The 16,967-nt window shown below is 40.2% G+C and overlaps 1 protein-coding gene across 1 annotated transcript in view; it reads right to left on the bottom strand.

The window, feature by feature from the left end:
* Nucleotides 1-6,315, bottom strand: part of MYOM2 (myomesin 2) — a 96,858-nt gene extending 90,543 nt beyond the window's left edge. The window contains exon 1 of the mRNA XM_089531083.1: nucleotides 6,216-6,315. The gene's annotated coding sequence lies outside the window, so the exon portion shown is untranslated. The remainder of the gene's footprint in view (nucleotides 1-6,215) is intronic.
* Nucleotides 6,316-16,967: the final 10,652 nt, after the last annotated feature.

Below are 16,967 nucleotides of genomic sequence, written 5' to 3'. Positions count from 1 at the left end.
GTAAAATGTTAAAATATGAATATACATGAATGTGCATATGAAAATACACACACGAAATAAACAAAATATTCATATACTACATCAACTGCAGAGTGCAACTTCCATATGTTAATGCAAAGGAGGTCCCAAGGGTAAAAAAACTGGAGTACCACTGAGTTACTGTTTTGTTGCAGGTTGCTTGCAGTCAAGAGCTTCCGTATGAAAGGAAAGTGAATATGGCATATTGCTTTAAATATTTGGTTTAAAAGAATATTATTAGATATACAGTATCTTGTTTCAAAGACATCTCTCTGACACGTGAACAGTAGGTGGTATGGCAATGAATATATTGATTTTTTTGAAATTTTAAAACAAAGTCAGTTTAATCCATTGCAGGCAATCCACTAGCCATAGTTGTGCAATTGTTGTGCAATGACAGAAAACCTGTTAACACTCCTCCCCCTGATTCTGCATATCTGACAGGTATACTCTCAAGGCCTAGAGACATAAAGCTGAACTTTACTTGCCATACTTTCTGTTTATCAAGAAGCTACTTGGAGGTCTGTTCCTCTGAAAATCTTCATGTTAATATTAACAAAAGGATGAAGTCACCATATTTGCATTTTTTCCTCTCTATGATTTGCCATGATTTTTTGTTTGCTGTGTGACATATGGTGTTCCTAGGGTGAAGCTATTGTGTAGTTTTCTTGGAAAGGTTTGTTCAGAAGGGGTTTGCATGTGCCATCCTCTAAGGCTGAGAGAGTGTGACTTGCCCAAGTCATCCAGTGGGTTTCTGTGGCCAAGTGGGGATCCAAACCCCTGGTCCCCAAAGTCATACTTCAACACTCCAACCACTATACCATGCTGTCTTTCAGGCACCATAATTATACTTTCTTGAAAATTCTGCTTTACTTACAAGATAGGTAAATTTATAATTAAGCATAGGAAGAGGGGATTTAGTTGTTAGAATTTTAATAAAGGAATTGCCAAATTCTTGCATAATACAATGCATGGTCAGGATTCCAGACATAGAAATAGATCTCAAGGACTAGTGTGCATGGATCCTGACAAATGCCATCCCAGCTGAAGCCCTCCTTATTGCCAAGCTGGGTGTGTCCCTGCAGATCATAGTACAGCAATATTAATTTCATTTGCATCCAAGCAGGGAACTCTCTAAGCCTGTTTTAGTCCTTATGTGCACATTACTCAAGCCATTGATGGTCTTAGATTTGTGATAAGAGATTTGTGATAAGAGTAGATCGTACATGCTGTGCTGAAAGCCTTATCACAAAAGAAAGCTGAGACACAGTACCCTATCACATCGGGTAAAAAACTCATCTTAGCTTTCCTGAACTGAATTCTAATTCAGGGGGCAGCCAAATCACTGCCGAAATCGCCACCCAGATCCAGCCCAGGTCAAAGCCGCACCCAGATGGCCCCTTTTCAAAAACGGAAGCTTCTGGATTTACAAAATGGCGTCCAAAGCATCTCGGGGGACCCGGGCTGTATCTGGGCAGCAATTTCGGTGGTGATTTACATATGATAGGACCTGGCTGCCTCCTGAATTAGAATTCAATTTGGGAAAGGGATGCTGGAGAGAAGCACTTTTCTAGTTGTCTTTCTGCATGCCATCGAAGAACTTCCGTTTTCTTCCTGAGGGAAGCAGTTCTAAAAGCACATCTTTTGTCATGCTGGAAAAATCCATTTGGCAAAAAGGCATGCTTTTATGACCCTCTCTCTGGAAGGAGAACAGAAGTGCTACAACAGCATGTAGAGAGGCAAGGAGAAAGCCACTTCTCTGTCGCAGCATCTTGGCTTTCTCCTGTGATGTGATAAGGTTCTTAATCTCCTCCTCCACTGCCATTCCCTTTTCCTTGTCTGTCATGAATTATTTAGATCATAAGCCTGAGAGCTGGGAACTGCCAAAATAATAGTTTGTAAGCCACTCTGGAAACTTTTTCTGCTGAAGTGTGAGATACAAATACTCTAAATGCCCATAGGCTGCTAAAGTTGTATGAGAAGCACTGCTTGTTAGCAAATGGGCCAGACATCACATAATGACTGTCTTTTACTTATGTAACAGCATTCTGGGCAGGGCAGGGATCATAAACAGAATTTGCAAACCAGTCAATGTTTTGCCAGTGTATCTGTACGGATTGTCCACTTTTTGTTTCTTTAGAGCAAAAGCAAGGTACAAGAATCCCAAGACTGTCCCTTTTCCAGTAGAGATACAATGCAAGTGTCCCATTTATGAGTTTTTCCTTGGAGCATTATAATGGTTTAAGTTGAATTAGCAGTCTGGAAAACAAAGATTAAAATCTCTGCTCTGCTGTAGAAACCCACTGGGTGACCTGGGCAAGTCATGTTCTCACAGAGGAAGACAATTGGCAATGGCAAAGACACTTTAACAGATCTTGCCAAGAAGACTCCGAATCATGATTTCAGTTCAGCTTAAGGTTGCCATAATTAGAAATGGTTTGAAGGCACACAACAACACATCCCCCCCCCCCCAGCATGCTTGGTGGTCTTAGGGGAAGCCACCACAAAGCTCTGTGATTAACGTGGTCATGCCCAGGATATCTGTGATGGAATATGAATTCATTTGCCAAATGGAAAGAATCAGGATTTCAGCCTCCTCTTCCCAGACCTGCCATCAGTGCTAAACCTGACGAAAAAGACCAAGTCTGAGTCCAGCCTAGTTCAGAATTTTAACACAGAACTGGCATGCAAAAGAACCTTCTCTTGTTTAACACATTGTGCTATATAAGTTTTAAGTTCTTTAATACCAAGTAATGGTCAGTTCAGTAATAAAATTGATTACTTTATTGGTTAGTTGTTTCCAAAGAGAAATATGCTGTATGAAGAAAAGTATTAAGAGGCGTTTTGTATAAAGTACTGTATAAAGAAAAGGTATAAAGAGGCATTGGGAGGAATTATCATGAGCATTTTCTGGGATCCATTCTCCATACTGCAAAAAGCAATGGAAATCTCATTTTAAGGCTAGTATAGAAGAATTTATATACAGCTTACAATAATTTGCAATGGTGCTGAATGGATACTGACAGGAAACTTCTTTATTAATTGTATGTATATCTTACCTTCACTCACAAAAAGCCCAGACTGACAAACAACACATGCCACCATTACTATCATAATTCTAAAATCACAGATATACAGGTTGATTCAAAAAGAATGGTGCAAAAGTAAAGCTGTTCTTAATTGATTTTGAACCATTAATTTTGAATCCCTCAAAATTTATCTTTTATACTGAAATACAAAAAAAATGAAAGCAAGGAGCAGCAGCTAAGGAATTAAAGCACTTGCCTATCCCTCTAAAGTTTGCAAATATAGTACATTTTAATGCCTACTTAAGAGACAACAGCATGACAACAGCAACAGTACCCCACTGGGGGTGCATAGGTTTATTGCTGCCACCAAGAAGGTCTTGCCACATATGGTTATTGTTCATTTATTTATTTCATTATTATGCCACCTTTCTCCCAAAAACAGTTGCCCTGTGGGCTACACTCATCCAGAGCATAACAAGTAAAACCTCCCCAAAAGCCTTAAATCCCAGGTCTTAAGTAAGCAATTTAGGAATGTATACCTTTAATTAGACCTGGTAGCTTACTGGCAACCTCTGGAGATATTTCAAAACTGTTATATCCTCATATCTGGCTGCCTCCGTCAATGTGTGGGCCACAGAATTCTGCACTAGCAGCAGCCTCTGCAATGCCATTCTAGGGTTGTGCTTCTTAAACTGTTTGATGTATGGGACCTGCAGTAATTCTCTTCCAGTATGTCAGGGACTGGCACCATATTTGTGTCCTTTGGTTACAACTGTTTCTTTCCTGGGAACTCTGTGGACAAGCAGCTGGTGGCACCGATCCATGGACCATCAATTTGTTTAGCACTGTTCTATGGAAGCATCACATTAGATAATACTGAAGTAATCCAAATGGGGAGTTATCAGATCATGGACTACCATCCCTAGGTTATGTAGGTCCAGGGGCAGTCATAGCTGGCAAATCAGCTATAACCAATCATAATCTCTCAGTGCTACTGAGGTCATTTGGGTCTCCAGTGACAGCACTGATTTGAGGTGTAGTCACAGAGTACAAACTGTACTGTCAGGGGACATACTGCCTCATCCAGGGCACCTCATCTACCTAGTTCAAGAACTATCTAATCACAGAGTCCTCAGCTTATTGGGATTCATTTTCAGCCAATGCTATTTATTATAATTATTTTAATCTGCTGCATTAATATGTTTCAACAGGAACCCAGGGGCTACTTGGGCTCACAAACTCATTGCTCCTTATTCATCTGAAAACTTTGTGGTTGCTGTTGTTGTGTGTGTTCATTGTTTCCAACTTATGGCGACTCTAAGGCAAACCAATAATGGTGTTTTCTTGGCAATATTTGTTCGGGGGGGGGGGTTGCCTCTGCTTTCTTCTGAGGCTGAAAGACTTGCCCAAGGTCCCCCAGTGGGTTTTGATGACTGAAGGGGGATTCAAACCCTGATCTCCCAGAATCCTAGTCCAACACTCAAACCACACTGGCTCTCTTTTTTCTTTGTTCATTACTTAAAAATGACTGCTAGACAAACACAAGTTACTTTTTTCCCCATATGACCTCTAACATATCTGTATGTTTTGATGGCCAAGTGGGAATTCAAACTTTGGACTCCAGAGTCATAGTCCAACCACTACATCACTGCATCCATTCAATTCCCCACTGGGTAGAGGAGAGTTTATGGGATACATCTTGTTTTATGTAAAGATCCCAAATGTACTTTGAGGGGATGGAATGAAACAAAAGAGATGTTTATCTATTACAAAACATGGGCAACCCCTACTTTCTTTGTTCCTCATTTGTAGTCAGTTCATTGATGTCAATAAGGCTGAGTCATCCCAGTTGTCTTGCATAGATCCTGCTGTTCCTGTTCCCTGTGACTTTATGGATAGACCCCACTATTTTCAATGGACATTCTTGTTCATTGTTTTAGCGCATCCCCATATTTGACTACTCCCTGTGCTTTTCATTGACGGACAAAGAATGTAAAGCAAGCAAGAAACTGAAAGGAATCTGTTCCAGCCATCCCAACTTCTACTATCCCTTATGAAGACATTATCCTGGGCTCATACACCCTTCCCTGTTCATCCGATCCCACATTCACTTTCTAGCAGGCATCATTTCAAGTGCAGAAGTGGCATATCTAACATCTTTTCTCTCCATCTCCCAGCAGAAATGCAAGGAGAGATATTGAGAAGCTGTAGAAAGATGCCTGGCAGTTAAGCAACAGGCAAAATTAATAATGGGAAATCATTTTTTAAAGGCAGGACTTCAGTTAAAATCAAAATATTCTAGTAAGTTTTACTTATCAACTTTTTTTTCTTTGTTGTCATTCAAGTCATTTCCAACTTATAGCAACTTAAGGTGAACCTTTCACAAAGTTTTCTTGGCAGGATTTATTCAGAGGGAGGGTTGCCTAAAAGGTCACCCAGTGGGAAGTTGAAGGCTTTCATGGTCAGCATCCATAGTTTTTTGTGGGGTTTTTGGGCTATGTGGCCATGTGGTCATCTGTGGCTGGCATCTTCAGAGAATGCACTCAGTGGTTCTCCATAGCTGAGTGGGGAATGAAACCCTAGGCTCCCAGAGTCCTAGTCCAAACCACACTGGTTCTCTTTTTTCTTTGCCCATTACTTTAAAATGACTACTAGACAAACACAAGTTGCAACTTTTCCCAGATGACCTCTAATATATCTGTATGCTAAATGAAGATAGATCATTAATTATTTTTAAAAGAAATTAATAAACATTAGTGCATTTACATAAAGGAAAAATATATTCTTACTTGGTTTCATATAAATAAATCTATAGTCCAACAGTCTCCTCCCTTTTGTCCATATTAAACACACACACACACTGCTGTGCTCTCACTAATTTTAATGGAACTGGGATGGACCATTAGATTCCAGTTCTTAAACTCCTTAAATCCCATTGGCTTCAGTGGGATGTAAGCAACCTCTACAGAGGACTGTGACATTAATGGATATAAAATAAAGAGGGAAAAGAATGGTTAAAAATGACAATTAATTATTCCTCCCAGGTTAAATCATACAGATCATTGCACCTAGGAGAGGTAAGAATGGACAACATACTTTCCCCCAAAACAGTATTTTCTTCTAATCCAAACAATGCATAGATCTTTTTTTAAATGAGCCTCTACTTACCTAATGAGATGTCAATATGGCAAAGCAGAGGGGAGGAACAGCTTTACCCAGCTTAGCAAGCTCTGGGCTGAGGAAAACAAAAATAATGTCTAACTCTAAAGGAAGGCTACTGCCCCTTGCCTCCCATTTATGGATAGCTATGACTCTATATATAGAATCAATTGAGTTGCTCTCACACACCAGAGATGTGTCTAATAAGCATTTAAGTCCTGTTTAAGTAAATGAACATTCCCAAGTTATCATCTTCTGAAAACCATTTGTTGGGGCAGAATGAACCTTATACTCTAACTACTGGCATACTTTAAAATGTTTCCTGTTGTTGCTGGTGCTCTGGTTGTTTTTGTTGTTGTAAGGAGAAATTGAATGAAATTGAAAATATTATTTTTTCACAAAAAAAATCTGCATAGTGTACAAAGAGTACAGTCGCAATGATAACAGTTAAATAGAGCAAGGAAGGGTCATTAGGTTTTAAAATCTTATTAGTGCCGACATAAGATCTTTCCCTGGTGCCTCAAGCTGTAAATTGATCCTCCCCAAAGTCTCTTTAAGGGCTGCCTGGATTATAAAAAAACATTGTTGCCGTATGTTAAGCTGTATCATCTAAGTTAAAAAAAAAAGCTTGTTAACATGGGAAGAAATCAAGGCCACCTCCGGCAATCATTGCTTAGGTTTCGTCTCCTGTGGCAGCTGTCAGGTCTTCAATATAGCTAACCTGCTTGAAGATGCAAAGTGTTTCTGTTACATAAGTTTATATAAAAGATATGGCATATATAACACATGGCAAAGAAGATAACAGCATATAAGAAAGCAAAAAGGGGGAAGTAAGCTGTGAACACAACACATTTCATAATCCAGTCAAAATGAAATATTCTGAAATGTTGTTAATATCAACTGTGGAAATTTAAATGGATGCTGAAAGTGGCAGTCTTAATCCAGCATTCAGATGTAAACCCATTTTAAAACAGTGGGTTTTAACAGTACAATCCTATATATGTCCACTCAAAAGCAACCTCCCTCAGGTCTATTATAACATTGCAGCCCTATTGCAGGATATACCTAGCTAGCTTTGGGCAACAATTTGGCTGAGTTTCAGGAAAAAATTATCCTGTCTAAATCAATTAGTCTTTATGCTTAGCTCTGTGTGGATTATGCAGTTACGATAAATGTGTGGGGCTAATAGAACCACCACAGACAATAGCAATCTATCTTTAAATTAGTTTGAGGGAACACTCAACTTGGCTATGTGAGAGGGGGCAACAGGATCCAGCACCAGCTATACTTGTAATCCAGCAAGATCCAGCACCAGCTGTACCTGTAATAACTGACAGAGACACTAAGCGTGTGAAACTATGGGCCTGAACAAATAGGCCAAAATAAAGCTGCTTCGGGTCACTTTGGAGGTATGCTGTTTAAATGACACACGCATCTTAAAAGGCCAGAAGCTGCACCAAAGCTGTGCTCCAGTCCTTAGGACTTTACAACACCTAGAGAAGATCTGGATCCCCAAAATGTGAGGACAGGAAGGGGGTGCTGAGAAACAGATAAAAGATAAAAGCGGATTCTGGTCTTGTTTGATCTGGAAGAACTCATCTTTTGGCTGCAATTTCTGTCAGAAAAGCAGATTTTGGGATGTCGGTATTCTATCTTGTAAGCTTCCTCCTCCTCACACGTTCCCCCGTGGCTGTGGCTACATGCCATTCGCTCCCTCTATGTCCAGTGCTATGTGTTGCATTGCATACCACATCAGGTCATGCTGGCACTTTAATATAGTGTCAAACTGCATCTGGACTGATATGTGTATCAGGGGATGCTTAGGAGCATTACAATGCCCAGTAGTAATTTTTGGCATGGGCAGGTGGACTATTTCGCCACTGAAATGTGCAGAATTTGCGACAGTCTTTTGGCTGCCTTCTGAGCATTACGAAAACCCTTTTTATGTGGGGAATCAAATAACCATGAAGTGTTTCTAATTTTGTATTGTAAAAAAAATTAAATAGTTTTATCTGTGAGCTGCTCTGGGTCCCTTTCTGGGAGAAGGGTGGAATAGGAATGGAATGGAATGGAATAAATAAATAAATAAAATGATGTTGAACTACCATTTTGCAGTCCCTGACCATTGGCTACGCTGCATGGTTCTGATAAGAATTGGAGCCCAACCACACCTAAGATGGAGGAGGTTCTTCACTTCTGTTATGCAGTGATTTCAATGTATGTGAGAGAGGTTCTGAAGCTAAAGGAGGCCATCATCTCTCCCCAGCAACAAAATCATGAAAAGATTAGGGAAAGCCCCTACAGATTGCAAATAAATGAGATAATATTGGCAGCGAGAGGCTGCCTAACAAGAAGAATCACCTCCATGTGGATCTGTTTATGGAAATTCTTCCATCAATGAATGTACATCAAATTATGACCCAGAATCTTTTCCTTTCCCCCCCCCCCTCCCCACCGCTGATATGTCATGTCTTTAGAAAAGTACCCCATACTCAGACATATTGCATAGTTTCAGGGAATAAAACAGGCAAAAAAGAATGCTGGGTGAAAGAAAACAAGAGGAAGAAATGGTTAGAAATAGTAAACAGGTGAATGGAATTCTCTCTCCATAATCTGTATGTGCTACTTCCTTCAAGCTTCTCATCTAAATCTTGTGTGCAATCCCTAAAATAGAACAGGATACATGCCAGCAGAGCACTTTATGACTCAAGGTGAGTAAATCACATTTTGAGTATGAACTGTTCCTTGCCAGCTGAACCACATCTGTAAAACCCTCACCTGAACTTTTAGGGGAAGGAGAGAGAGAAATTTACTTTTTGGCAAGGTTGCTTTTTGAATCGTTACTTAAATAAGATTTATGGCTCACCAAGTGTAACTCACTATTGAAACTGGAGTACTTTGACAGTGTGCCTGTGTGGCAGCACTTGATCTAGATGACCATTCCTGTCTCCTTCATGTCTAGTTTTCAGCTATATTAATGTTTTCCATACCCATAACAACAAGCAATATCAAGAGCTCTTGGCTTTAGAAAATGAGTACATGCCCAAGCATGTCTTTAGAGATGTTTTTGACGGTTGATGCAGCCAAGGTCTGTAAGGAACAGGACACCATAGAGCTCTGCACTGCCACAAGCTCTTAGATACCTTGCACTCTGCACCTCACTTTTAGGTAGGACAGTATGTTCCCTCTAGTGTTGTTGGTCAGCTTTATGTATGTTGACAAATTAGAAGGGCTTCTAAAACAAAAAATAAAGGCTGTAAAGGTCTTAGAATACAGGACCTCTGAGGAAAGGTTAGAGCACCATCACATTAAACTTAGTTTGAAAAGCAGGGGGAGAGTGATGATGGTACAGTAATTATATTATTTTGCATTTGTATAATACATTATATGAGCTATACATGTGAAGATATCTGAGTAAACCATAAAATATTCATTTTAGTTACTGCTGGTAAGAAGGAAAACACAAATCTTTATATGTGAGAAGCTATATTTATTTAATATCAATCCCCAAAAATGGAAAATAAGTGGGAAATTATTTAAATATGCGCAAATTGCTTTAATAGAAACAACCATATTTAGGTCATGACAAGAACCAATTAAAAACTATCATTTGTAGTTTGAATAAATATATAAATACTCACAATTTCAGTAACCCAATTTTATATTGAACCTAAGGTTTTCTTCAACAAGAAAGTCAAGAAAAAACCTGGGAAAACATTGTCCTAATAATGAATTATAATGATATAAACAATCAATTAGATTTTATTGTGTGGTACCTGGGTAGAAAATAAAAAGACACAGAAATTACTGCCGAATTGCCGCCCGGATTTGTCCCAGATGCAGCCCACTATAAGCCTCTTCTGCCATTTTTACAAGTCGGGAGCAGCTTACAGGACCCAGGCTGCATCCAGGATGGACCTAGGCAGCTATTCGGTGGCAATTTCTAGGTGATAGGACCCGGCTGCCTCCCAGATTAGCACTGAATTTGGGAAAGGTAAAACGGGGTTTTAATCCCATGCAATAGGGTCCATAGACTGGAGCCAGTGTGTCTGAGCGTTGGACTGTGAGTCTGGAGACCAGGGTTCAATTCCCAGCTCAGCCATGAAACCTGACCTTAGGCAAGTCATACTGTCTCAGCCTCAGAGGATGGTAATAGCAAACCCCTTCTGAACAAATCTTGCCAAGAAAACCACATGACAGGGTTGCCATTAGCTGGAAATGACTTGGAGGCACAACAACAACAACAACAACAGACATAGACAAAAAATATTGCAATTCCACCAAGAGTCTATGGAAAGGAAGCAAAAAAGGAAAGGAGGAAGGGAGGGAGGGCTGTTCTATATTATCTATACTCCAAAATAGACTGTTTGTAAATGCCCCCATACTAAGATATAAACATTTTTTTAAAAAAAATAAAGATCATTTTTAAAATTTGCTATTTTGGATGACCAGGGATGCACTGGTGTTACTTCTGACTACTATACATGTACATACTATTCAAATTTCTATAACTTTTTACATTACAAGACCATAAAATAAACACCATCTAATCAAATTCTACCAATAGCCCAAACATCAATTCATTTTACAGCCTCTTTCAGTCTCTAACTGGCAAAACCACCTGTGAGTATTCCTTGCCTAAGAAAACCCTAGGAAATTCATGGCGTTGCCATACGTTGACAGGTGACTTGAAGGCAGAGATTAATTTATGCTAATGAGATCCATTGATGTTACGCACGGAGATCCATTTATGTTAAAGAGAAAACGTAAGGGACCTGCTGATTTCAACTGAAGTCCCATCTTTCCTAGCACCATACAGTAGATATAGATATTGATGATATAGATATAGATATGGGATTCGAGGCAATTTGTCACATCCTCTTCCGTCACAATTGGCTATGACAGCTAAGACTGATGGGAATTCTAGTCCAACAACATCTGAAAGGCCAAATGTTGCCCACTCCCATATCCTATAATGGACAAAAGAGTTGCCATCTGTCCTCACTTTCCTATGGCAAATCCAGCAAGAGCTGTTATCTCAGCAAAGAGCCAGGACAAATGGTGCAGTTATACCAATTCCTCCCACTCCTTGGTCATCAACATGGTTTCAGTTATTCTCTGGCTTCTGCAGCCTCCTGAACAAATCCTTGACGCTGAAGCCACCTGGCATACAGCAATGTACAATAACATTCAAAAGCCACAGACTAGTGATATCTTTATTGGATCAACCAAAATGCACAAACTATACATGCAAGCTTTCGAAGGTACACTGGCTTCCTCATCAAGCAAAGTGTTTTCCAGACGCAACACCAAAGCCTTCTTAAGAAATTTAGTGTCCCCTGACTAATAAGGGGGTGGGTAGTCTCCCAAAGGACAGATGCAGCTTGAATCTCAAAAGAAGAATCTTTTTGTGTTGCTTAATGGAGTTTAAATTTTACTTCCTCTTTGTATCCTAGAGCCCGCATGGCAAAAGGAAATGGCCTCTTCCTTTAGGGATATCCCTCCATACGATGTTAAATGAGAATAACAACAGCAACATCTTGACAAAATTTGGCCTGTGACTCTAATATCATCATATTTTTCTTTCTCCTATATGATTTGTAACACCTTTGCCTGATGGGGAAGCCAATGGAGCTTTCAAAGCATGCATTATATATTTTATACATTTTTGTTGATCCAATAAAGGTATCACTGTTTGGTGGATTTTGGATGTTAGTCAAACACATAGTAAATCTCTTAACTAAAACCCATATTCCATCAATTGGGACTTTTTTTAGCTTGCATTTTCTAAACCGGGTAATTCAAAAAGAGTAGTGCAAAAGTAAAGCTGCTCTTATTTTGTTTTGCATCATTGTTTTTTACTCACCCTGTATTTTGTCCCTTTTATAGCCTCCCCAAACACTCCCACTGACTGGCTGAGAGGGGAAAACAGTAATATTATATCATCTATATGTTCTGTGCACATAGCATAACAAAGCACCATCTTCTGGCACAAACAGGCAGAAAAAAACCCCTCCATCTGGAAATCAGATTTCTACCAGCTCTCTCTCTCTCTCTCTCTCCATATGAACAGCAATGCAAATTCATATTTCATAAAGGTCATTTCAGTCTCAGCTTTCCAACCCACAACAGCCTGCCCATGTGGCAGTACATCTGAAAATGTAATCACTTCACTTTCAAAAGAAAACATAGGGGCACGTTTAATCTTCCTTGATTCTTGAATGCAAAAAGAGGGTGACGAGATGAATCAAAGCTTGTAGGTCTGGAAGGGCAGACTGAGAGGTACTCATAGGCCACCAGCGAATGTCTAGTCATATGAAACACACAGATGGAATTATGATTTCAGGAGAACTCAACACATGTCTGCACAGAGACAAGTCACATTTAGCTCAGTGTGGCTCAGTCCCACATAACAGTATATAAGATTACACCTTTAACCATCTAACAGAAAACAAACCCAAAAACAAGTAACTATAGAAATTCAAATTACAAATGAGAAAACAAAGTTTTCACTTTTGAAAAGTCAACATTTTTCTGAATGATATCAATAAACTCTGTTTGTCACTAACATTGTTTTCAGAAGTTATGCCTTTTTTCTGTAAGATGTAAATAACTATGAAGGCTGTCATCCAACTGGAAAGTAACATTTCATCAGAAAAGGTGCATTAAAAGACTTCCAAACAGCAGCTGAGCAACAACTTTGGTCTACAAGACAATCCTGTTATAGTTTGTATGATACTTCCTGTGACAGATTATATCCTGTTATAGTTCAGATCTTTGCCAGTACAGGGGTCGACAGACCGCTCCAAAAGGCAGGCTGAAGGTGCCCATTTTTGCTCCTGAGGGAACCCACAGCAACCAAGCCACGTGGGCTCTCTCCACACCAAAAAGAACCCACTAAAAGCAGGGAGGTTTTTTGACACGCATGGCCGCCGCCATTAGTGCACTGTGGTGATTCGATGACGCAAACGAGGTGCCCCGACATGCGGATGCTGCACCGCACTTGCGTCATCATGGTGGCCCCATGAGGGTGGCTGGCCGCCATGATGGCACCGCCGCTGTGCACTAGGGCTTGGGAGCATGCGGATACTCTGCAATACTGAGCAGGAATTTTGGTCTGAGGATGGCACTTTCCGCCCGTCTGTACAGGGTCTATGTTTTCTTTTTTTTAAATGTGATTACCTGAATGATAAGAACATACAAGACCACCACTCCACCTCCACCCTTGTGGATAACAAATTCTGTGGATGTTCAAGTCCCACTATATGCAATGGCATAATAAAATGGTGTCTTGTGTATAAAATGGCAAAATCAAGGTTTGCTTTTGGGAATTCAAATCTCTTTAAAATAGTTTTCAAACCGTGTCTGGTTGAATCCACGGAAAAAGAATCTAAGGATACGGAGGGCTGACTGTATGTTGCAGGTGTGGAACTTGTATGATCCTCCAGATGTTGTGAACTATATCTCCCAGCAGGCCTAGACAGCAATGTCAAGAGTAAGGAAAGCTGCGAACTGAAGTCAACAATATCTGGAGGACACCACAACTCTCACCCCCAACATAACTACAGTTTCCTGGCATTAGTCATTTTTAAAACAAGAAGAAAATGGGTGCAATTAATTAAATTTCAGTCACACTGTACAGTCCATTGGACACAATACTGAACAACTTCTCTTGCACACAAACCTTTCCAAGGAGAGCAACTCTCTAAACAAGCCCCATCATGAAATATAAGACTGTAAAAACCTCAAGTTCTTGTTTTTATTTTTGTCTTAGCTCTTTGTGGTTAATCTTCAGTCTTTATTTAGCTAATACTGATTATGTTTCAGTTATATGTGAATTCTTGGACTTGAAAAATTATTACATTTTGGATTTAGGGTCTCTGTGAACTGTTACTGAACGCTACACCCATGAAGACTGATGTACATGTGTAGTGTGCATTTTATATTTGTGTTAACAATGCCCTAGCACCTCTCCTAACATTTATTTTGTTCCGAGCAAGGGACTCTCACAGCAGGACTAGGAGGGAAAGGATCATGTAGTTAGTAATTCTAGGCTGTATGCCTTTATGGTAATTAAAATCCATTGACCTATGTGTCCTCTACTGTAACTTAATCAAAAAAGTCACCCTTCTGGAATATGTCAAGCTTGGGAACTCCAGATACATGCAAATGTCTTCCTGACTACCAAGTCACTGTCCTAATCAAGCAAACCCCAAAGCGTTATTAAGCACCCCTGCATACAGTACCTCCCACTGTATTTGGTGGGTCTTCATATTTTCATATCTCAAAATAGCATGTTTTTGAGAGATTGATGACCTGCCAGGAACATTAGGTCAAGTTCCCAAGGAAAAAAAGGAATGTTTCCACCAAGGGATGTTGACATCCAGGTAAACAAAGCCATCAGATCTAAAGTGGTCCTCCCTTCCCCCAAGTAATCTGTATTTTTTCACAAAAATTGAAACAAAGGATCTCTTTGCACTCAAAGCAGTAAGCCAGTCTCTCTGCCTAGCCCCTGTTGTGTCCCCAGCCAAACCTCCATCCATCCATCCATCCATCCATCCATCCATCTCAGGGCTATCCAAATCCAATCACTGTTTTTGATACACTAAAATTAAAGCCATCATCCACTCCAGAATCCCATTGTTTATTCCTGGGATAAGCCTTTGATACCTGGCCAGAAAGCACATCACTTGGGGCTAATTTTAAGGTATAAATATGGTTTTGAAATGTAACCTCTGCACATACAGCCTGCATACACACCCACACTCTGTGTATGTTCTGCCTCACCATCAGACCTCTCAGTCTGAGCCACTCCAGCTTTCTGTGGACTTCTCATCAGACAGTAATTATACTGTCTGCAAACCCCTAAAAACTCTGCTATACCCTTTCCGTATTTCTATTTCAGTTGGCTCTGTATGCTGTGTCTGTTTAAATTGCTGTTTTGTGTGCGTGATTGCATTTTTTAAAATAAAAGCTTCACCCAAATCTTAGAGTTCTCCTCAATTAGGACTGATATACACTGGTGCAAGTGGTCCAAAGGTTACCCAAGCGTCTTGCAAAAGCTAATTTCTGCGACATTTGAAATATTGCTGACAATATAGTGGGGACCCCAGCTGCGCCCCATGGCCAATAAGTGACTACCGGGAAGGAACTTCCTCTGGGATCCTTTGCTGCCATTGTGCATCTATGTGAATGGTATTATTCAAGGCAATGCAGGATTCTTTCTCATCATATCTTTAAAAGTATTTGCACTGGTGTAACTGAGAGATATACCAATTCAAGTCACAATAGGATACTTTGTTGTTGTTATCCAACATCAAACCAACTCAAACTTATGGTGACCCTATCATGAAGTTTCTTTGGCAAGATTTGTTCAGAGGAGGTTTGCCATTGCCTTCCTCTAAAGCTGAGGTCACCCAGTTTGTTTTTATTCCTGAACAAAGATACAAAATCTGTTCTCCAAGAGTCATAATTCAACATTCAAACCACTACTCAGTGGAATGTTTCTAGCCATATTTAATCCTGAATCATCACCAGGATAGAACATCATCATCTTATTACCATCATGGTATGCTATAGAGATATCGGAGATTATTGTATTCAATTTAAAGTGGTTTATCCCCGGCAAGATAAAGTCACATTTAATTTTAAAAAAGGGTATTATTGCACTCAGCCACAGCCAGGTGGGTTCAAACCCTGATCTCTGTAACACAATCTGCAGTCCAGATTCCAGCTGCACTTATCCAGGAGCTTTTCAAAAATGGGAGCTTACCATTTTTGAAAAGCCACAGGATAAGCACAGCTGGGATCCGGGCTGTAGACGGGTTGCATTCTCCCAGCTGCGGCTGAGTGCAATAATACCTACTTTTAAAAATTAAACATGACTTTATCCTGTCAGGGATAAATCACATTAAACTGAATGTGATAATCTCCATTGGCTGCAATCCTCTATGACAGTTACAAAAGCAAAAGTAGGATTAACACACTCATGACTGCGATGTATTCACAGTCCCTACATAGCCCCTTAGAGAGTCTGCATGGTGTAGTGGTTTGAGTATTGCATTACAGAGACCAGGGTTTGAACCCATCCTCCCATGTAAATCCACTTAGGTAACCATGGGCAAGTAACAGCCTCAGCCTCAGAGAGAAGCAAAGGCAAACCTCTGAACAAATCTTGCCAAGAAAGCCCATTCCCCTTAGGGTCTCCATAAGTAGGAAATGATTTGAAGGCTCACAACAGTAACAATAACAACAATCACTTAGCCCCAAATTTAGGAGCTATGTAGGGACAATGAAAGTCTCCCAATCCCCACTTGGTGGGAAGCATCCATTGCAATTGACAGGGGTCTGTTCCCCCATCAATCTGGAAGCAGCTGGCTGCTGCCCTCTCCCTCTCATGAGCAATCTCCAGCACAAGGGGGAATTGCAACAGGGGAACCTGCTTCTACCTTCAACAGGTGATCTTCACCAGAGATAATTTACAGGAGGAGGTGGAAATAGCAGCTACATCTTCCAGATCAACAGAGGATCACATCCATGTCAATAGCAGTGACTTGCTTCCCAATAAGCAAGGACTGTAGGGTTGGAGGGAGGATTCACTTCATAGCACTGTAACTACAGTTCTTATGCATACACAAATCCTGTACAGGATTCTGCCCATCATTAAAAAAAACCTAACTATCACTTGGAAGCATGACATTGTAATGCCTAGTCAGCTGCTGTTATTTCAACTGAGCAGCTGGAAATCCAATATAATTCCCT

This window comes from Sceloporus occidentalis, unplaced genomic scaffold (assembly GCF_023333645.1).
Source record: "Sceloporus occidentalis isolate IW3139 unplaced genomic scaffold, rSceOcc1.0.p SCAF_6, whole genome shotgun sequence".
In the NCBI taxonomy this organism is placed as follows: Eukaryota; Metazoa; Chordata; class Lepidosauria; order Squamata; family Phrynosomatidae; genus Sceloporus; species Sceloporus occidentalis.
The sequence above is the reverse complement of the archived record's forward strand: the minus strand, read 5'-3'. Positions and strand labels throughout refer to the sequence as shown.